Source organism: Anticarsia gemmatalis, chromosome 1 (assembly GCF_050436995.1).
Source record: "Anticarsia gemmatalis isolate Benzon Research Colony breed Stoneville strain chromosome 1, ilAntGemm2 primary, whole genome shotgun sequence".
Taxonomy (NCBI): Eukaryota; Metazoa; Arthropoda; class Insecta; order Lepidoptera; family Erebidae; genus Anticarsia; species Anticarsia gemmatalis.
In genome coordinates, this window is record NC_134745.1 from 4,750,660 (window position 1) to 4,767,693 (window position 17,034).

The 17,034-nt window shown below is 36.2% G+C and overlaps 8 non-coding genes across 8 annotated transcripts; 4 read left to right on the plus strand and 4 right to left on the minus strand.

Moving 5' to 3' along the window:
• Nucleotides 1-10,952: 10,952 nt before the first annotated feature.
• Nucleotides 10,953-11,024, minus strand: TRNAP-UGG (transfer RNA proline (anticodon UGG)). The gene has a single exon. It is a non-coding gene; the product is annotated as a tRNA-Pro (tRNA).
• A 138-nt stretch (nucleotides 11,025-11,162) lies between these two features.
• On the plus strand, nucleotides 11,163-11,234 carry TRNAP-UGG (transfer RNA proline (anticodon UGG)). The gene has a single exon. It is a non-coding gene; the product is annotated as a tRNA-Pro (tRNA).
• A 1,936-nt stretch (nucleotides 11,235-13,170) lies between these two features.
• Nucleotides 13,171-13,242, minus strand: TRNAP-UGG (transfer RNA proline (anticodon UGG)). The gene has a single exon. It is a non-coding gene; the product is annotated as a tRNA-Pro (tRNA).
• Nucleotides 13,243-13,321: 79 nt separating this feature from the next.
• Nucleotides 13,322-13,393, minus strand: TRNAP-UGG (transfer RNA proline (anticodon UGG)). The gene has a single exon. It is a non-coding gene; the product is annotated as a tRNA-Pro (tRNA).
• A 1,022-nt stretch (nucleotides 13,394-14,415) lies between these two features.
• On the minus strand, nucleotides 14,416-14,487 carry TRNAP-UGG (transfer RNA proline (anticodon UGG)). The gene has a single exon. It is a non-coding gene; the product is annotated as a tRNA-Pro (tRNA).
• A 133-nt stretch (nucleotides 14,488-14,620) lies between these two features.
• On the plus strand, nucleotides 14,621-14,692 carry TRNAP-UGG (transfer RNA proline (anticodon UGG)). Its single transcript has one exon. It is a non-coding gene; the product is annotated as a tRNA-Pro (tRNA).
• Nucleotides 14,693-14,771: 79 nt separating this feature from the next.
• On the plus strand, nucleotides 14,772-14,843 carry TRNAP-UGG (transfer RNA proline (anticodon UGG)). The gene has a single exon. It is a non-coding gene; the product is annotated as a tRNA-Pro (tRNA).
• A 1,472-nt stretch (nucleotides 14,844-16,315) lies between these two features.
• On the plus strand, nucleotides 16,316-16,387 carry TRNAP-UGG (transfer RNA proline (anticodon UGG)). The gene has a single exon. It is a non-coding gene; the product is annotated as a tRNA-Pro (tRNA).
• Nucleotides 16,388-17,034: the final 647 nt, after the last annotated feature.

Genomic DNA, 17,034 nt, shown 5'->3' on the forward strand with positions numbered 1-17,034 from the left:
GTTTGTAAAAATATAATACACAAGTATTATAAAAAAAAACGACGAAGTTAAGCGAACAAAAAGAAAAAAAAGTGTACGGTCGAAATGATATAAGCCTCCTTTTTTGAAATCGGTTAAAAGTAAACGTTTTGCAAACTTAGATTTCTAATCCAATTTATTTTGGCGGTGTGTTGAAAATTGTAAGTAAAAATTACTATGCGTATAAGATAAGTTTTAGCTCCTAATTAATAATTGTCCCTTAAATGTTTTTAATTCTATAAGGAAAAAAGCACATTTGTTCCGCAAGTTAATGAAAACAAAAATGTTTGGGCATTGTAATGAAGCCGTTATTTTAATAATTAATTGAACGAAATACTAATTAGGTGTGTTGTTGTATATTAAATTAAGAATAAATAAGCGTTGAAAAATAAAGCCTGATGAAAATTTGTATGTTTTATTCATTCAGGTCAAAGACCGATGACGTACGTAGATAAAATTGTGTAATTTTGAAAGTACTTGGTAGCTACTTAACTGAAACCACTGATATCCAATAGATCCAAAATTTCCAATAGATCCAAAAATCCAAAACCCACTGATATCCTGGGCAAGATTGCTCATGACAGTTCTACCAGGAGAAACCCTCAATACTGTCACGACCCCTCTTTTTTATACTTACGGTATATTTTTCGATGTTAGAAACTGTAGGAAAGGTCAAGAATATTATTTTTTTTATAAATTGGTTTTGAATAATAAACAGGATAAAATGTTAAAAAATAAAATAAAAAGCTTAAATAAAATTATTATGAACATGTTTGCGATGTACTTATCATTATTGATTTTTGTAAAAGTGGACTACTAAACTTATTTTGCGTGTGTTAGATATAAAATAGATATTGCCTATCGTGCGTTTCATATACAAATTCTAGGTAAACTCGTCTTATTTTCTGATTAAATGACACTCATAGGGCTTCTTTAATAATGGCTCGGTGTGTTGTTTACTAGAGAATTCTACTAGATATATCTACAGAACAACATACGCCTCAAAAAGAAAGTATAACATCCCATTTCCATACAAGGATCATGTCAATTATATTAACCGTAAATAAACGATGGTTTACGGTAAGTATAGAGAACATATTGACCGATAAATTTCCATGAACCGAAACCGTAAATTTAGTAAAATAATAAGGTGATAACTTGTCCAATTTGAACCAGTTATGTTGAGAAAATTATTGCCCAATTCCAGGTCGCCTGATATCGGCAATCATGGGTCAAATATTCTAAAGTTCGGAACAAAATAGGTCTTATTAAAACCGGTTTTCGTATCTGTTGAACCGGTGATTTTCGGTTATTGGTATCGGTAAATATGCTGGTTATTGCGATTATAGTTATCCAGATATAAGCGGTTGGTCGGTAATCAGAAGTATTTTCGTACTTTTTGTTATGTCAAAGGTCGGATAGTTTACCCAAGTAACCAGAGCTAGCGAGATCTAGATTACTTATTTACACATTCTTGTGTTTTTTGTATGAATAAGAATTTGTTTATTGCAAAAATTTATTGTGTTAAAGAAATTTAGTTTTTATACGCTAAAGACTTTATTAAGACTTATTGTTGCTATGTACTTAAGCAAGGTACGAGTTTACTTAATGTATTTATTATGTATGCATTTAAATACGAGACATTAATGCAGTTAGGTACTTACACTAAGTACGTACATTCAAATTAGTTTCGCTTTGAAATTCTGTCTACAACAAACACATCAAAAATCAATCCTTGAATCGAACATACCTGTGTGTACGTACATAATTAATAAGTGCTAATTTAACTATTAATTATTCGCATCACGACTCACGGCCGGCATCACGGTCGATGAGAACTTACGTAGTTTAAACAATTATGTGTAAAAAGTTTAATTAAGTCTTAACATTGTAGCTACTACTGATTTCTGTTAAAAAACCAAACAACGACGGTTAGATATATTATTATATAGGTAATATCTTGAAAATGTATTTAATAAGAAACATTTGTATTAGAAACATGACCCGCCATCTATTGGTGAATTATTTAACTACTAAGACTATAGAAACACAATCGTGTAACTCTGTTATGTTGATAGGTAGCTATCAAGCTATTGTCAAGTTATAACATAAAACGCATAGATGGCACTACTTGTCTAGTTGTCTATGATGTGTGATAGATGTCGCTACATGACTTATTTGCTAAAATAAACCCTAGATAATAATTCCAGCCAATAAAAAAGTAAAATTGTCTTTTCATCAAATAATAAATTATAATTATTGTTCTTGTGTGAACACATATACTTTAATTAGTCAGTACAATCAATGCAAACAGAATTCATAATCCATTGATGAAAGAAAAAATATTAATATTGTTAATAAATAATATTAAATAAATTAGGTATTAAATAACAACCGCAAAACTTTACCTACAATAATACCGGAAACCGCATACAGCACGATACAATATTTATTTATACAAAAGGTATTTCACTATCCTTGGATTGTTTTCAATAAAATCGTTATCATTGAGTCAACGCACTCTATAGGCACTACCGTAATGGAAAACCGCACTTCCATATTGCGTAGATCATTGACTCATATAAAACCAAAATCGAAGAGCCCGAAAGACTGGCCTAGGTTTCTGTGATAATGTTCTACATACTCAACTTCTCTCTCTCTCTCAAAAAGTGGGCTACCAACTTTGTATACAGTTAATTTGTGATTTAATAGCCAAGAGATAACTTTGTAAGCCTATAAGCTTTTTAAACAGTAGTTAAAGTAATTTAAAGATCATAGCTATACTATGCATTGTCATCGTGGTAACGGCTCCGAACTCAAGGCGCTTTCTCTCCTTCTCATAACAGGAGGAGATCCATCTTCTACGAAGACCTTAGACGTTTGAGTGAAGCCTAATGAGCAGTCACCCATCTATAGACTTCCATATAAACGATGCTCACTCACCTATCGTTTAGTTATTGATCAGCGTAACTAGCAAGAAGTGCAAAATCCTACTCCGAAGCACGAAAGCTTAGCTTATACCCAGTAAGTGGTCACCCATCTTGACTCATGACTTCGTCTACGCAACTGGCCCTGCTATTACAAAGTGCATCTCTTTAACCTATTTTTTTTCTTTCAGACCATTTCGTCTAGTGAAAAGCAAATGTTAATTTGAACTCCGCTATGTAAATACGAATAACACTTGATACAAATTCCGTGGCCAAAGTTTACTGTCCCCATCGACGTGCACTCTACTGCTTGTGCCCGCTAATCAAATTAAGCTTCGGATACCGCCCCTCGAACTATGGAGCACACTTCCCATTTTTTTGACGATTGCATTTTTTTATGCTAGAAATTTGGAGTCTCTTTACTTTTCCGGATGAATTTTTAGCTGGATCAACTTAGGTCTTAAAAAAAACGTTGTTAATAATATGCAATCAAACGAAATAACAGTTGTCGAAATAAGATTTGTATTTCTCATGAAATCGATGTGGTATTTAAAACTGAAAAAACCACGTTCCTACGTAGTAAGAAAACTCTAAAATTGTCGAACTAAAGAATTTTCATGAGCAGCCTGAATGTTTGAAGGGCTGTTGCTGATATTCACCTCCTAACATGTGACACTCATAGATATTGCAGGAAAAGTTAGTGTACCTATTGAAATCGATATTAAATTATTTACCCACCATATACTCGATATTTACCCATAAGAATAAATTATAGCTGGGATTGATAAACTTATCCTGAAAAAGAACAAGATATTGCAGAACGTAATGATGCAATAATCAAATCATATAAGAGATACAATACTATATGTGGGCATAACTTAAAACCAAATTGAAGCAAAATTGTTGGTAAATTTCAGGGAAAGTAACATTTTTAAAGAATTTGAGTTGTGAATATTAATTTGCTTTTAAACAAAGTGGTCTCCACACTAAGTGACCTACGGGATATGTAAGCGATTTCAGTGGTGCGGGATATCAACGAGTGTGCAAACAAAAGTGACCGGCCGTCCGCTTTGATTCACCCAGTCGCCTGAGAGCTCGCCACACAAAAATTATTACGTATTTTAGTTTAATTAACCCATGTTAATGTTAACCTTTCGTTCGTGTGGGTTTGTTAGTGTGTAGCTGTGTAGGTTTTAATACTATTTTATAGTTAGTAACTTTAGTAATATTTTTTTTTGTTTTCAGGGGTTCCGTATGTGTTTTCTACGTGAATCGTCGTGGTCTGTCGCGCAGGCAAGGTAAGGTAATAATATCGTTGTAAATGTTGGATGGATGACCTAGAAACAAAATATTTGAACTTAAATATCTTGAAGGGATTCAGTAAACTGTTTTATTTCGATACGAATAAGACGATGTAAATTGTTATAAAAGCTCTCAAAGCTTCAACTCCTAAAACCTTTATAACCTAGACGTAAAACAAAGTCTGAAATAAACCCGCGCTATTAATTTCCAAACTCAACATTTTATATCCGAAGCGTTATCTGAATGAGAGAACGGAATAATAGAGTAAATTAATTATTCTGCGGAGGGCACAATATCGGAGCTATAAGGACGGCCTTAAATTTCCTAAACCCAGCTAAAATTAAATCGGTTCTAAGAAAAAGGGGTTTGTAATGCCCATCAGAAAATAAATGCGGGGAGACAATAATGTGGGATTCAAAGTAAGATATAAATTCCGAATAAAAATACACTCGACGATGCTGAGAGTAGTGTTGTGCTTTTGTTATCGATTATATTCTATTGTTGTTTACTTAGTGCCGTTGTTTTGTGTGATGACCTAGATATTGAGTGTTATGACGTCGATTTGTGGACTACGGTTGTGTTTCTGTTGTTTGAATCTTTACATTTGTTTCTGTTTTACAATGCAGGTGTTTAGGTTAAATCATTGTTGTAAGCATTCACTAAAATTAAATATGGCTTAGAATTATTAACGGTGCCTAATGTTTTTTTATCATAAATGTATGATTTAAGAATTTATAAGTGTCGTGGTCTGAAAAGGCTTCTTATTGTATGTGTATTTGAAACCTAACGGCACTTACCACGTTAAAATATATTTAGATTAAACGTATTTTTTTTTCTGGTGAGATATTAGTATAACTACTTTCGTATTGATATTTTAAATTTTACCTTATATCACACTGCAAACCTTTTCAAAATATGAACCTTGATTGTTTTGTTCAAATAAACAAAATACCATACTTAATATCTATGTTCAGACATCGATATTGTGTGTACGTCCCTATTGTACTAAGTCCGCAGCCACGAAAGAGTTGCGACCAGTATAAACGTTGAGGCTGGATGAACAAATAAATGAACCGCCGATCGATAGCGCTCCATAGACAAAATAACTCTAACAATGCCCACTCGCTGATATTCACGAGGCTTTTGTTTTAAAATCTCTACTTGAAAGTATTTGAGATAAATCGCGGTTTTAATTTCTGAAATGGTTGTTAAGGATGTAGGTCAGGGGATGGTTTGGTTTGAACTTATATAGGTGGATCAAATGCTACCTAATTTTGTTCATATTTCTCGTTTACTAATCTGTTAAGTGTTGTGTTACCTAATATGTGTGTTTAGCTCGTTATATGTGAAGTGAATTCTTAAATGTTTTCGTTTCTTTTACAGACGCTGGAAACCGAAGGAAAATTTAACACATGATAGTTGTAACTGCAGCTGAAAGTTTTAAACATCGATACATAAGCAATGCACAAAGCCGTCTGAGAACAAGTACATAAATACAACAAGACTGAACAGATGCCACGTGCCGAGCTCTGTCGAGCGGAAAAAAATACTGAATCAGTGTGGAGTCGTGGAAACATTGTTGACACAGCTAAGTAGCGGCACCGACGCCTCGCTTCATTTGCATTTCTCTTAATCTCCGTTATGAATAAAGAAAAATTCTTGGCGACGTTTTTAAGCGTTTCCCGGGCCTTAAGCGCCCGCCTAATGAAGAGCGGCGGTGGGATTAAGCACCGCCCGCGCCGCGGCGCGCACTTTCGCGACATTACACTTTTAATTTGAACGAATCTTATTATTTTCTTTTGTTGATTTAAGCCCTCGAGTCGGGAGACGGGTCGAGACGTGACCTGCAGTGGAAAAATGCGATTGCCATCTAAAGCCAACCGTTTAAATGAACGAGATTGGAGCTTAAAAAGTATAATGGACGAGGGGGTGGCGGGGGGTGCGGGCGGCGATCTCGGGGGCGCAAGATGGCCGATTTGCGATTGAGATGAGACGCCCCCCGCCTGCCCCAAGATCAAGCAATATAATTAAGTCCGTTACATAAGTAAGTACTCCTACATGACATTCTAGAAATAGCATTAATCGCATTACTTGCAGGAAAGCAAACTCGGCATTTCACTAGAACTAATGTATGAGTATTTTCCAATATCATTTCTAAATATAATACCCCGATACTTAGCGCTACGTTGCTACGAACTACACGCTCCGTAGCTCGTAGCTTACATCTTCGCATGAAAACGTTGCAGAGAACTGAGAAAATAATATAAAATTAAAGGACTTTACCTAGACATGGCTTTATCCAACGTTTACGTATTCATAGTAACATTCCAAGTCTTACACAGGCACCACTCTTCATCTAACTAGAGGAGCTTTACTCAGAACATTACCTTCTTGCAAGAAAGTCTTATATATAACTTTCTGCGTTCTATTACTTACTTTGTCTCATTGTAATAAAGTTGATTTTGAAGTGAGAGTTGTTGTTATGGTTGTGGTGTTTTGGAGGAGGTTGGCTATAGGCTATACCAGTGGCGAGAGATCGGCGTCGCTTCAGATGACAAACCTGATCTGGTCACGTAATGAAAAATGACAAAACTGCACGCTATCTCGCTTCACTACCTTGGATCCAACGAATAGAAACGCTTCAAACCGTAGGTATTTCTGTATTCAATGTAAAAACACACCGTATGCAATCTCTACATACATTTAAGATTGTGAATTTATCGATACCTGAATCAGTTGCACCAGAAGCACCAGAAGGTTGTTTTGTTGCAGTACTCTACCTTGAGACTACATAGATCTGCATAAGATCCTTTTGTAAATATATTAATAGATAAAACGAAAAAGTATTATTTTTTCTAAATAACTAGGAACCTAATATAACAAAGAAGTATGTAAAACAGTAGGTACTCTCTCATTGATTCATCAAGTAATTCCATCAAATCTAACTTGGAGTTGCAAACTCGTAACACAGTTTCGAGGAGAATTGTGGCCACTCAAATCGAGACCGCAGCTCATCCAAAAGAAGCACTACAAACGTCAATCGTCGAAGACAAAACAAAACGTAATAAAGCCTTTCCTTTGAAGAGCTCTAGAATAAGGAAAAGTTGTAAAGTATCCGAGGGGGGGCGACCGCAACCCCACCTGCGGGGACCAAAAAATATGGCATAAATGAGTCGAAGGGGCCGCCTCTTCAGCCGCGAAATTTCAGCCATACTTGCAAACCTATAATCCCTCATAATCACCTTTACAAAGCAAAGATTAAAACCGATTCTCGCGCCCTCCGCCCACGGCGGCCGCCCCCGCGCCCGACGCCTTTATATGCGAGACAGCGAAAAGTAAGATTAAATCATTATTTTTCTTAAGCTCCTCTCGTTTTTTCTCCGCTCTAGTGGAAGTTTTTTGCTTGGACTTTTGATGCGGACGATCAAAGACTTGTGTTCAAATTTACATAACATTCTTAAATAAATTGCGGGGCGGTTGGGGTGGCTCAATTGAACACGAATCGCCCGGTGTTCTGTATAAACTTATTAATGCGAATACCGGATTGATGCTTAATGTACTATTAATTTATTCCGCGGATTAGTCGAGTGCCATCGCATAATTTACAACCGAAGATGTTTACATTCGAATATAGCTCTCTACCGACATACACATGATGTATACGCTATCACACAATAGTATCTTGGTATTGATGGTGCATTTATTTTCTTAGCTTTACGAGACTGCCTGTGTAAAACTTTAAAAATGTATAAAACCTTAAAAGTCATGAAATCTTTAAATTCATCATATCTGCCAGATTCAGCCAACTTGTACAGGTGCGATCGTTATTAACGTACCCATCACCAAATATACAGTCAGTCACATTGAAAACACAAATGAGATAATTAACAAGAGCAGATAAAGAAAACGCCTACAATCTTATTAACAAAGAAGTTTTGTCGATATCTTAGCTAATTAAAATGTTTTAAGTGACTTGAGATGTAACAATCTTTGTGCTTTGTGCTCACAATTTACAATTAAGAGGTGTTATTGTTAATGAAGTCTGTTTACTTATGTTTTTGTGCAAGAATTGTACTCGATGTCAATTTAGTTTTATAAATATTTAAGGGCCGATTTTTCTATCGTCACATTACTTTATTCGACAAAGCATTAATTAATGGAGTATCTGTCAAAGTGTCAATATTTTTCGTTAGTTAAGACAACTTATTTTAAAAGATTTTTCGTAAAATACTTCGGAAACGACAATTTGTGGAAATAAAAGAACACGACACATCATAAAACACGAACCACAAGTACCAGGGCAGCATAACGTTAAGTAGATGTGTGTAGCGGTTGTGTAACGCGTGTATGGCGTGTATCCTCCAACTTATCTTACTTAAGCCGAACTTGGTATTTAGTTAAACCTAAGCGGCGGCAACTTGTACATGTTTGTTTAAGTGGTTGTTTGATTGTTTTAGGCGCAGGTAGCGCTGAGCCTCTATGAAATATGTGGCTACTTACCTACTTGGTAAGCCAAGTTTACTCGCTACACGGCTTAAGTTTTACAACTTAGACCGATGTGCGCTGCGATATATTGTGGAACTATGTTTGACAGCTAAGCGTTGTGTTCTCAGTTTCATATTGGTTATATTATAGATTTTAATTAGTAAACTGAATCAGTTTTAGTCAATCGATACAAGGAGATTTTGGATGGAAATACAACAACAAATTTCAGTTACGTCTAAAAATTCTTCAACAGTCCGTAGCACTCTTATCCTTAAAACAACACGACCTTGTTTTAATCTGTTATCAAAATAGAAATTAATATAACAACATAACAAATGTACCATAACAGATTCTTCATACTTCATACCTACACAGTTTTATTGCTTTCGAGTTTTCCAAGAACCGATATACACTCGTAACGCTTTCCCCGAAGCTTTCCTTTAGATAACAATACAACGCTGCGATCACAACCTTGTATTTAAAAGCGTATTGATTTTACCTTTACCTCGTAAGCGGAAAACAGAAGGTTCCCGTCTCGCCATAAAACTCGCCCACATTAGAGCCAGCACGGTTTTAATTTACGAAGTTATTGCGAACCACGTCGATTGCCAATAAGTAAACAGTGCTCGCAAAGTCGGAGTATTTAACTTAATTTTTGAGCTTCCAGCCGGGTTAATTGAGAGAGGCGCAGCGGAATGTCGTCACAAAAGAAGCACTTAAATGAATGACGAACAACGGCACTCAACCGGCTCAAAATAAACTTATCTGGCCGGGCAAGGGTTAAAATCATTTGGAGGCAAGGCACCTTGTAATTGTGAGGTGCGCGAGGGTTGGAGCGGCTGATTCAATAATGCGCCACTGTACCGATAATTATGTTATTTATCGAGTTTTTGCTGCGGATGTCTGAAGTAGTAACGGGACCGACTGCCGTCTAGTGTGTTCGTTACGCTCTGATGCAATTTGTTACACGATTTAGCCATGTCTGCGTGCTTTATTCGTTTATTGTTCCTACTGAACATCATGCCTGTATTTTTATCGATCGAACAGTTAAGAGTTGCCTGCAGTATTGATGCTTTACTAACGAAACATTCTTGAGTAGAGACAACTTACGTATGCAAACCAAAACAAATGGCACAGTAATTTTTGGGCAATATTCTCTAAGTTCCTTTACGAGTTTTCTTCTTCACCCGGCTCTTAACCTTCAAGAAAATACCCTCAATAATAGTATAGATAAAAACTAGTAGGACATCGCTAAGCAAGTGCCAACAGAGCTTGGAAGTGTTGTCCGAGACAAAGCTCGTCGGTATCGACACGTGAGATAGCCGCTATTGTGGGACTTGCCCGTCGCAGCCGTATTGTCACAGGATCCCGATAGATACGACCCCTTGTGTATCTGTGAGCAAACCAACGGATAGTCCCTGATGCTCTTACCTTGATTGTGTTGGATATGGTAGAAGTAATTAATTGATTAGCAAGAGCATATTGGCTATTCTTTACCTTTTATTTATCGCAAAAAGGAGTAAAATCGTACGGATGCGTGGGTGGATGTATATTAGCCTACGTGCTAATACGTTGAAACAGAATAAGCGAAACCAAAGAACTCTTAACACTGCTACGTATAATTTAATGGTTACAAAAAAAAAATGATGCGAGCCGTTTATGAAAATTCGAGCGAGCTAGCAAGCTGGTGTGAGGCGTACTCATCTTAGACAATTTTTCTAAGGTTTTAGTTTCTTACATTAAGCTACAAAGTCTGTGTTCTCATCACAATTTCCACAATCATTAATTCGAAGCCATCTTCATTAACGAACTTTTTCTAAAATGTCATCTAAACGTGAATTAACATAATAAATCTGTGACGTCATCAATCATGGCGGATGCTCTCAAAGGGCTTCCTAAGCCCTCACTTTCATCTGGACCCGCACTCCGCACCAATGAGGTACAATTGTAATTATATTTTTTATTCGCTAAGTGTTTTGAAAGAATAATCGAAATAGGAAGTCTTTGTTACACGAATCTTTAGTTAGCAATCTGATTTGAGGGATGGTTGCAATCAATTTTGTATGAAAAAAAGTATTGTAGGAAAAAGTTTTGTACTAAAATATAAAACGTATGCTAACGCATCTCCTTTGTGGGATTTTTGGTTAGTGCTTACTTGACTATTACGCAACATGGATTTGAGGTATGCTAGTAAGGGATTTTAGCAAAATTATAGCCTTTGGGCTCGTCCGGGATTTGAACCCGGGGCCTCTCGCACCCAAAGCGAGAATCATACCACTAGACCAACGAGCCGATTGTGAGTGGTTTTCAATACTATACAAACGTTAAGTGAATCGTTAGTCGTGACACTTGCATAAACTATTAACTTGTGACGTCACTAAACTACTGCAATTGTAGTGCAAATAATAGTTATAGCTGAAGCCTTCATCAGGCTCGTTGGTCTAGTGGTATGATTCTCGCTTTGGGTGCGAGAGGCCCCGGGTTCAAATCCCGGACGAGCCCAACTCTTCCTCTTTTGCTAGTTAAAACCTTAATCATGTAGAATCCATAGCAAATATGCAAGTAAATAGAACCTACATCAGGCTCGTTGGTATAATTCTCGCTTCGAGTACGAAGTGCGGGTTCAAATCTCGGACGAGCCCAAAGCCCTCATTTTGTTCTTGTTACGTCTGTAGCAATCTATTTACTTCCCACAATTGTAATCTTGGCTCAAGTCCGTAAATTTATAACCGCACAAGTTTAAAACATTTCGCGTAGTCGGTGGACATTTGAATGTTTTAACATTACTTAGGAGGGTACTTCGTTTTGTTCGAGGGAACTGGAATCATCTTAATGCTGGTAATTATACGGATTGTAAGAATTACTCGGTCATAAGTAAACAAACGAAATGCCCTATTTACAATCGTAAATTGTAGAGTCGACTGTTACAAGAGAGACAACGTTACGACTCTACATCGCTGACGCTACACCTCCGCTCTGAATTTATTTAAGGTTTTTTTTCTTAAGGAAATGTTTATGTTTTTCTTCGGTTAAATACTGATTACAAATGCTAATGCACTTTTAACACGTACTCTTTGTATCGTATTGATTTTATGCACGAATTGAATTAAGTGGTATCGATACGAAAAAAAGCCTTTAGTTTCATCTTCATCTTTATAAGATAATGAACATCAAATTTTAGTTCAGTTATAATGCTCATAAAGTACGGTCCCACTCGAAGGCAAGAAAAAAATTACATCATCAATACTGGAAAACAAATACAAACTTATTTCAATATCCACAATTGAAAAGCGTAAAAATAAAAAAAGAGAATCTCGGTATGAATATTTCATTATGTCCTTAAGCACTAAGATTTATAGATTGTTGACATTAAATATTGTAATTAAAAATAACATCAATCAAGGATGACAACGGTGGTTCCACAATGGTTTCATAAGCCTCGTAATTTTTGTGGCTTGAGAAAGAAAAGCTTTGGGAAAAAGTGCTGGCTGTCACGCAGAATGACGGCTAGCCATTGTCATGTTTATTCGAATAAATAGAATGTTCCAAGTACTTCATAACTTTTTAGTACGTTATATTTCTGGCATTGTTGTTATTTATTTAGATAATCGAGTTCAGTGAACTCTAGCCAGGTTTAAGTTATCTCACATACATATTCAAAATCATGCCTTTTCCCAATAGGGGAACGCCACTTGGTACTATCCTTACAAACTTAACTTGCCTGAGTCACGTCCATACGTCTTGTCGTACAGGTCCGCCGGTTATTAAATTTAACATGTAATTACATACTTATTAAATGAGCTTTTAACAGTATTTATTGAGAAGCAAGAGGGAGTAACTGTTCAAATCAAATACTAAGTATTCATAATCGTAATCAAATAGCAAGTAGTACCTCTACATACGCCTTTAGTAAGACTGATTAATATGACTTAAGCGTATCTGAAAAAACCATATTATATTCACTGGATAGAGGTAAAAAAACAATTATTTGCTTTCTCAATCACTTAAGTTTGCGTACTTTGCGTGCTTAAGTACCTCCAGATAATTCTCACAAGGTACTTTTTAAAGGGGAACTTTGGTTTGGCAAGTATTGTTAGTGCAACAATATGGAACAGTACATTCTTAGCGTGTAACATTGTTAACTCTGGTTTATATGTAGGAGCGGCGTTATTTTGTCGCGTTTAATTATAAGAAGCGCACAGTCGCAACATAAACAGATCCACTATCTACCATGAGATGTACAATTTCGACGTATTTACACAAGCGACACTGACGTAAAGCCTTGACTGAGATACGCGGATGAAACAACGCAAATTGGAACAAAATTTGAAGTAATAGATATGCCATAAGGAACTACTTCATGCCTAAATTAAGAAACCCATTTTAAAACCCATAAAAGATACGTTTGAGAGCTAATTAGTAGCCGTGCATAAAAATAGGGCTCGTCCGGGATTTGAACCCGGGGCCTCTCGCACCCAAAGCGAGAATCATACCACTAGACCAACGAGCCTGATGAAGATTCTATTTACTTACATATTTGCTATGGATTCTAGATGATTAAGGTTTTAACTAGCAAAACAAGATAAGTTGGGCTCGTCCGGGATTTGAACCCGGGGCCTCTCGCACCCAAAGCGAGAATCATACCACTAGACCAACGAGCCGACTGTCGGTAGTCTTCAATAACAAAAATTAAATGTGACTATGAGCTGATATCTAATTATAATAGTCGTGACTCCTTAATGTTTTACCACGTAATTAACTAATCACTTAAAGTAATTAAACTTAACGGCTTTTCAAATGTGTTAATAAAAAACAGTTACTATCATTATACATCGTATCTAAACCCTGAATTAAGGTGTCGCAAACACACGTGTCATCCAAACCTCACCTTGAGGATTTAAAAGAAAATTTGAGGAAACTAACGATGTATCTTTAAATTCAAAACGTCTTAACACTGGCCATGACGATAGAACTCGATTTAACACACTTCTAATACAGGATAGACAACGTCTTTCTCTCGTACTCACAGAGGAACATTTTTAAAGTCAATCTTTCAAACGAATTCGCATAAGCGGTCGCGTAATCGCCCCGCTAATCGCTATTTTCTCTACAATATTAACTCCATAACGGCTGTGTAGCTTGCGAGCTAAATGGCTGCGCTCCCTCTCGCGGCCAGCTAATGAAATAAGATCCCGGCTCGGGGCTAAGGAATGGTGGAATTAAAACTACATAAATGAGCGGCCGCCATTCCAAATGGGAAATTTTACAGCGGCCCGCGCAAATTGTAGCTCTGTGATTTTCAGTTCGCTTCACTTGTTTGATATGATGTTGGTTATATATTAATATGTAAGAATGTAATCTTGACGATTCTTTATTTTTTAGATTCAATATAGTATCGACTATATGATAATTTCTCTAAATCATCGAAATATTCTCGTATAAGACTGAACGATGAAAATTATCAAGATGTGGAAAACCCTTTTAAATTAAAATTAATTTAATCTTAGGTTATCCATCAATGTATGTCATTTAAGTATGTAAAAAATATGGGGTTAATTTGAATTTTGTACCCTTGCAACTAAAGTTGGAAAATTACACCATTAGACCTACGGGCCTGATGTAGGGTGCTGCTGCCCGTATGCCATTAATTATTAACTAAGAATTATGCAAAATGAGAGTTCCTGGGCTCGTCCGGGATTTGAACCCGGGGCCTCTCGCACCCAAAGCGAGAATCATACCACTAGACCAACGAGCCGGTATTTTCTAACATTTAAAGTAAACTATTGTTAAAGACTTCATTAGTAAATTATTGTGACCATTACAAAATTTTACTATCTTAGTGACGTCATAACTTGGTTGTTAACTTCAGTATCGGAACAGCCTTCATCGGCTCGTTGGTCTAGTGGTATGATTCTCGCTTTGGGTGCGAGAGGCCCCGGGTTCAAATCCCGGACGAGCCCAATTCTCCTTATTTTGCTAGTTAAAACCTTAATTCTCTAGAATCCATAGCAAATATATATGTAAATAGAACCTACATCAGGCTCGTTGGTCTAGTGGTATGATTCTCGCTTTGGGTGCGAGAGGCCCCGGGTTCAAATCCCGGACGAGCCCAAACGATCTTATTTTGCCTCTTTCAGCGACTAAATTTCTACGAGAGCTTAAATAGTAAATAGAGCCTTAACGCTGTATTGATCAACTTATTATAATCTGATCTTTATGTAGTTATAGTTAGAATTAGTTTTGTGTTTGACAGACTTTCGATACATTATTTGTCAATTCTTCAAAATTATTGGATAATAAAGTGCCTTACGATGGAACAACAGCCTTTTGGAAACATAAACATTGTCCATAAACAAAACATGCAAAGCACTGATACATTCGCACCTGAATCCTTCTGTACATTTAACAGACAACGTACATCTTATATTTTCTATTTGCAATACATTTTTCCTAATTCACTTTATTACGCTTCATTCGTCGTATCTTACATACGAATTGCGTTTAAACGGAACTTTATTATTTTCCAAAGCGGAACGGGCCGCAGATGTTGGTGCTGGAATAATTTCAGATACCATGTTATGAGTATGAACCGATACGCTCGTAAGAATCTACCTACTGTGTTTTACTTGCTCGGAGAGAGATGGGAAGAACGCGACACGTTTTGAGAACAGTTTTAGTACGTACGACTTTTTTGTAGTTCTTGCTGGTGGAAGATACTGTGTCGATTTCATCAAGGAATTTCTATCTCTTCGTGGTTATTTCTTCTTAGTTTCTGTGTGAGTACACACATAACATAATGTATAAGTACACACTGCATAACGAGTATGCCTCCCATCGGCATCGACTTAAGGAAGTTGGTGATTGAAGTGTTTAAAATTCTTGTAATGCGCTACAAGTATTACATTAAGAGTATTTTCTTAAGATAATTAAGTTCACAACATTCACAAGTTCTTGAGTATAATCAATGCTACTTGTACTTCATACGACGACGAAATCTAACATATACTATTCAAGTATATGTCGTAAGCCAGATAAATCGTATCGTCCCATGTAAGGAACGTCTGCATCCATACGTTTTATACACAAATGAATTGAATAGGTTCTTTTCCTCCGTTTATGATGATATTTTTCTCAATATTTATACTTGGCAGGATAATACTAAAATGAAATAACCGGTGGTACAATATTTTAGTAGAATACCTTTAAATAAATGTAGAAGAATGATTTTTGAAAATGGACTCTATCTACATATTTGTCTTTAGGTTATTCAGCTGTATTGTGCAGTACTTACTCGTTACTGCATACAACAGCAGGTATTATAGATCGGCTTGTGATATAACATCTGTCTCTCATTGTTGCTCAATCGTTGCTAAAAAATGTAAAAGCATGATAAAGTTTCAACTCCTCATCAATAGATTTTTATAGTTTCAAGTATATTTTTTACATAAAACTGCAGTGTAACGAGTCATTAACTGTTTTTTAAAAGCGCATAAAACTAACGATTGTATTTTAATAGTGTTATAGTTAGGTAGAGCACTTACTATTGTCTGAAAACATTTGTATTGTTTCAGGATAAAACAACCGGCTCGTTGGTCTAGTGGTATGATTCTCGCTTTGGGTGCGAGAGGCCCCGGGTTCAAATCCCGGACGAGCCCTGTTTTTTATCAGTTTGGCGAATTTTACATTTTATAATACTTAAACACATATTTTATTAGCATATTCAACAACGACGCCCACGCTATTGAGATTTCTAACCACAAGGTATTTAAATATTAACCAGATATTAAAAAAAAAACGTCGCGATGCTTTGATTCAAAAGGCTCGGAGGGATCAAGGCCGTTCTTCCAGTACAGCGCTCAATTAAAAACGTCGCGAAATCCTCCACGATTGATCAACAAACGTGGCCCTCAAAGGAAATAATCTTTGCGCGGGGTGCATTAAAATATAAATATCGTCGTTAGCAAATCATTAGCCGGTACATTTTTCCTCTGAAGAATCGCTCAGTTTCCTATCAATCGCGAGCAAACACGCCGCAGCGCTAAAATGGCCTCCACCAGCGAATACGATTTGAATAAATAAAGATAACTATAAATAATTCTTATCATCGCAATAAATTATGCTGTATTAAAAACGCTGTATAATATTTACTAACAAAAGAATTTTATATGCGCATTTTGTGATTCCTGAAGATGTGTATGTAAAGCTCTATTGAGTATAAAATTAATCTTCGTAATATTCCACTAGTGATGCTAGTCGTTTTGAAAATAAAGATACTAATATTTCATTTTAATGGGTGTGCTGT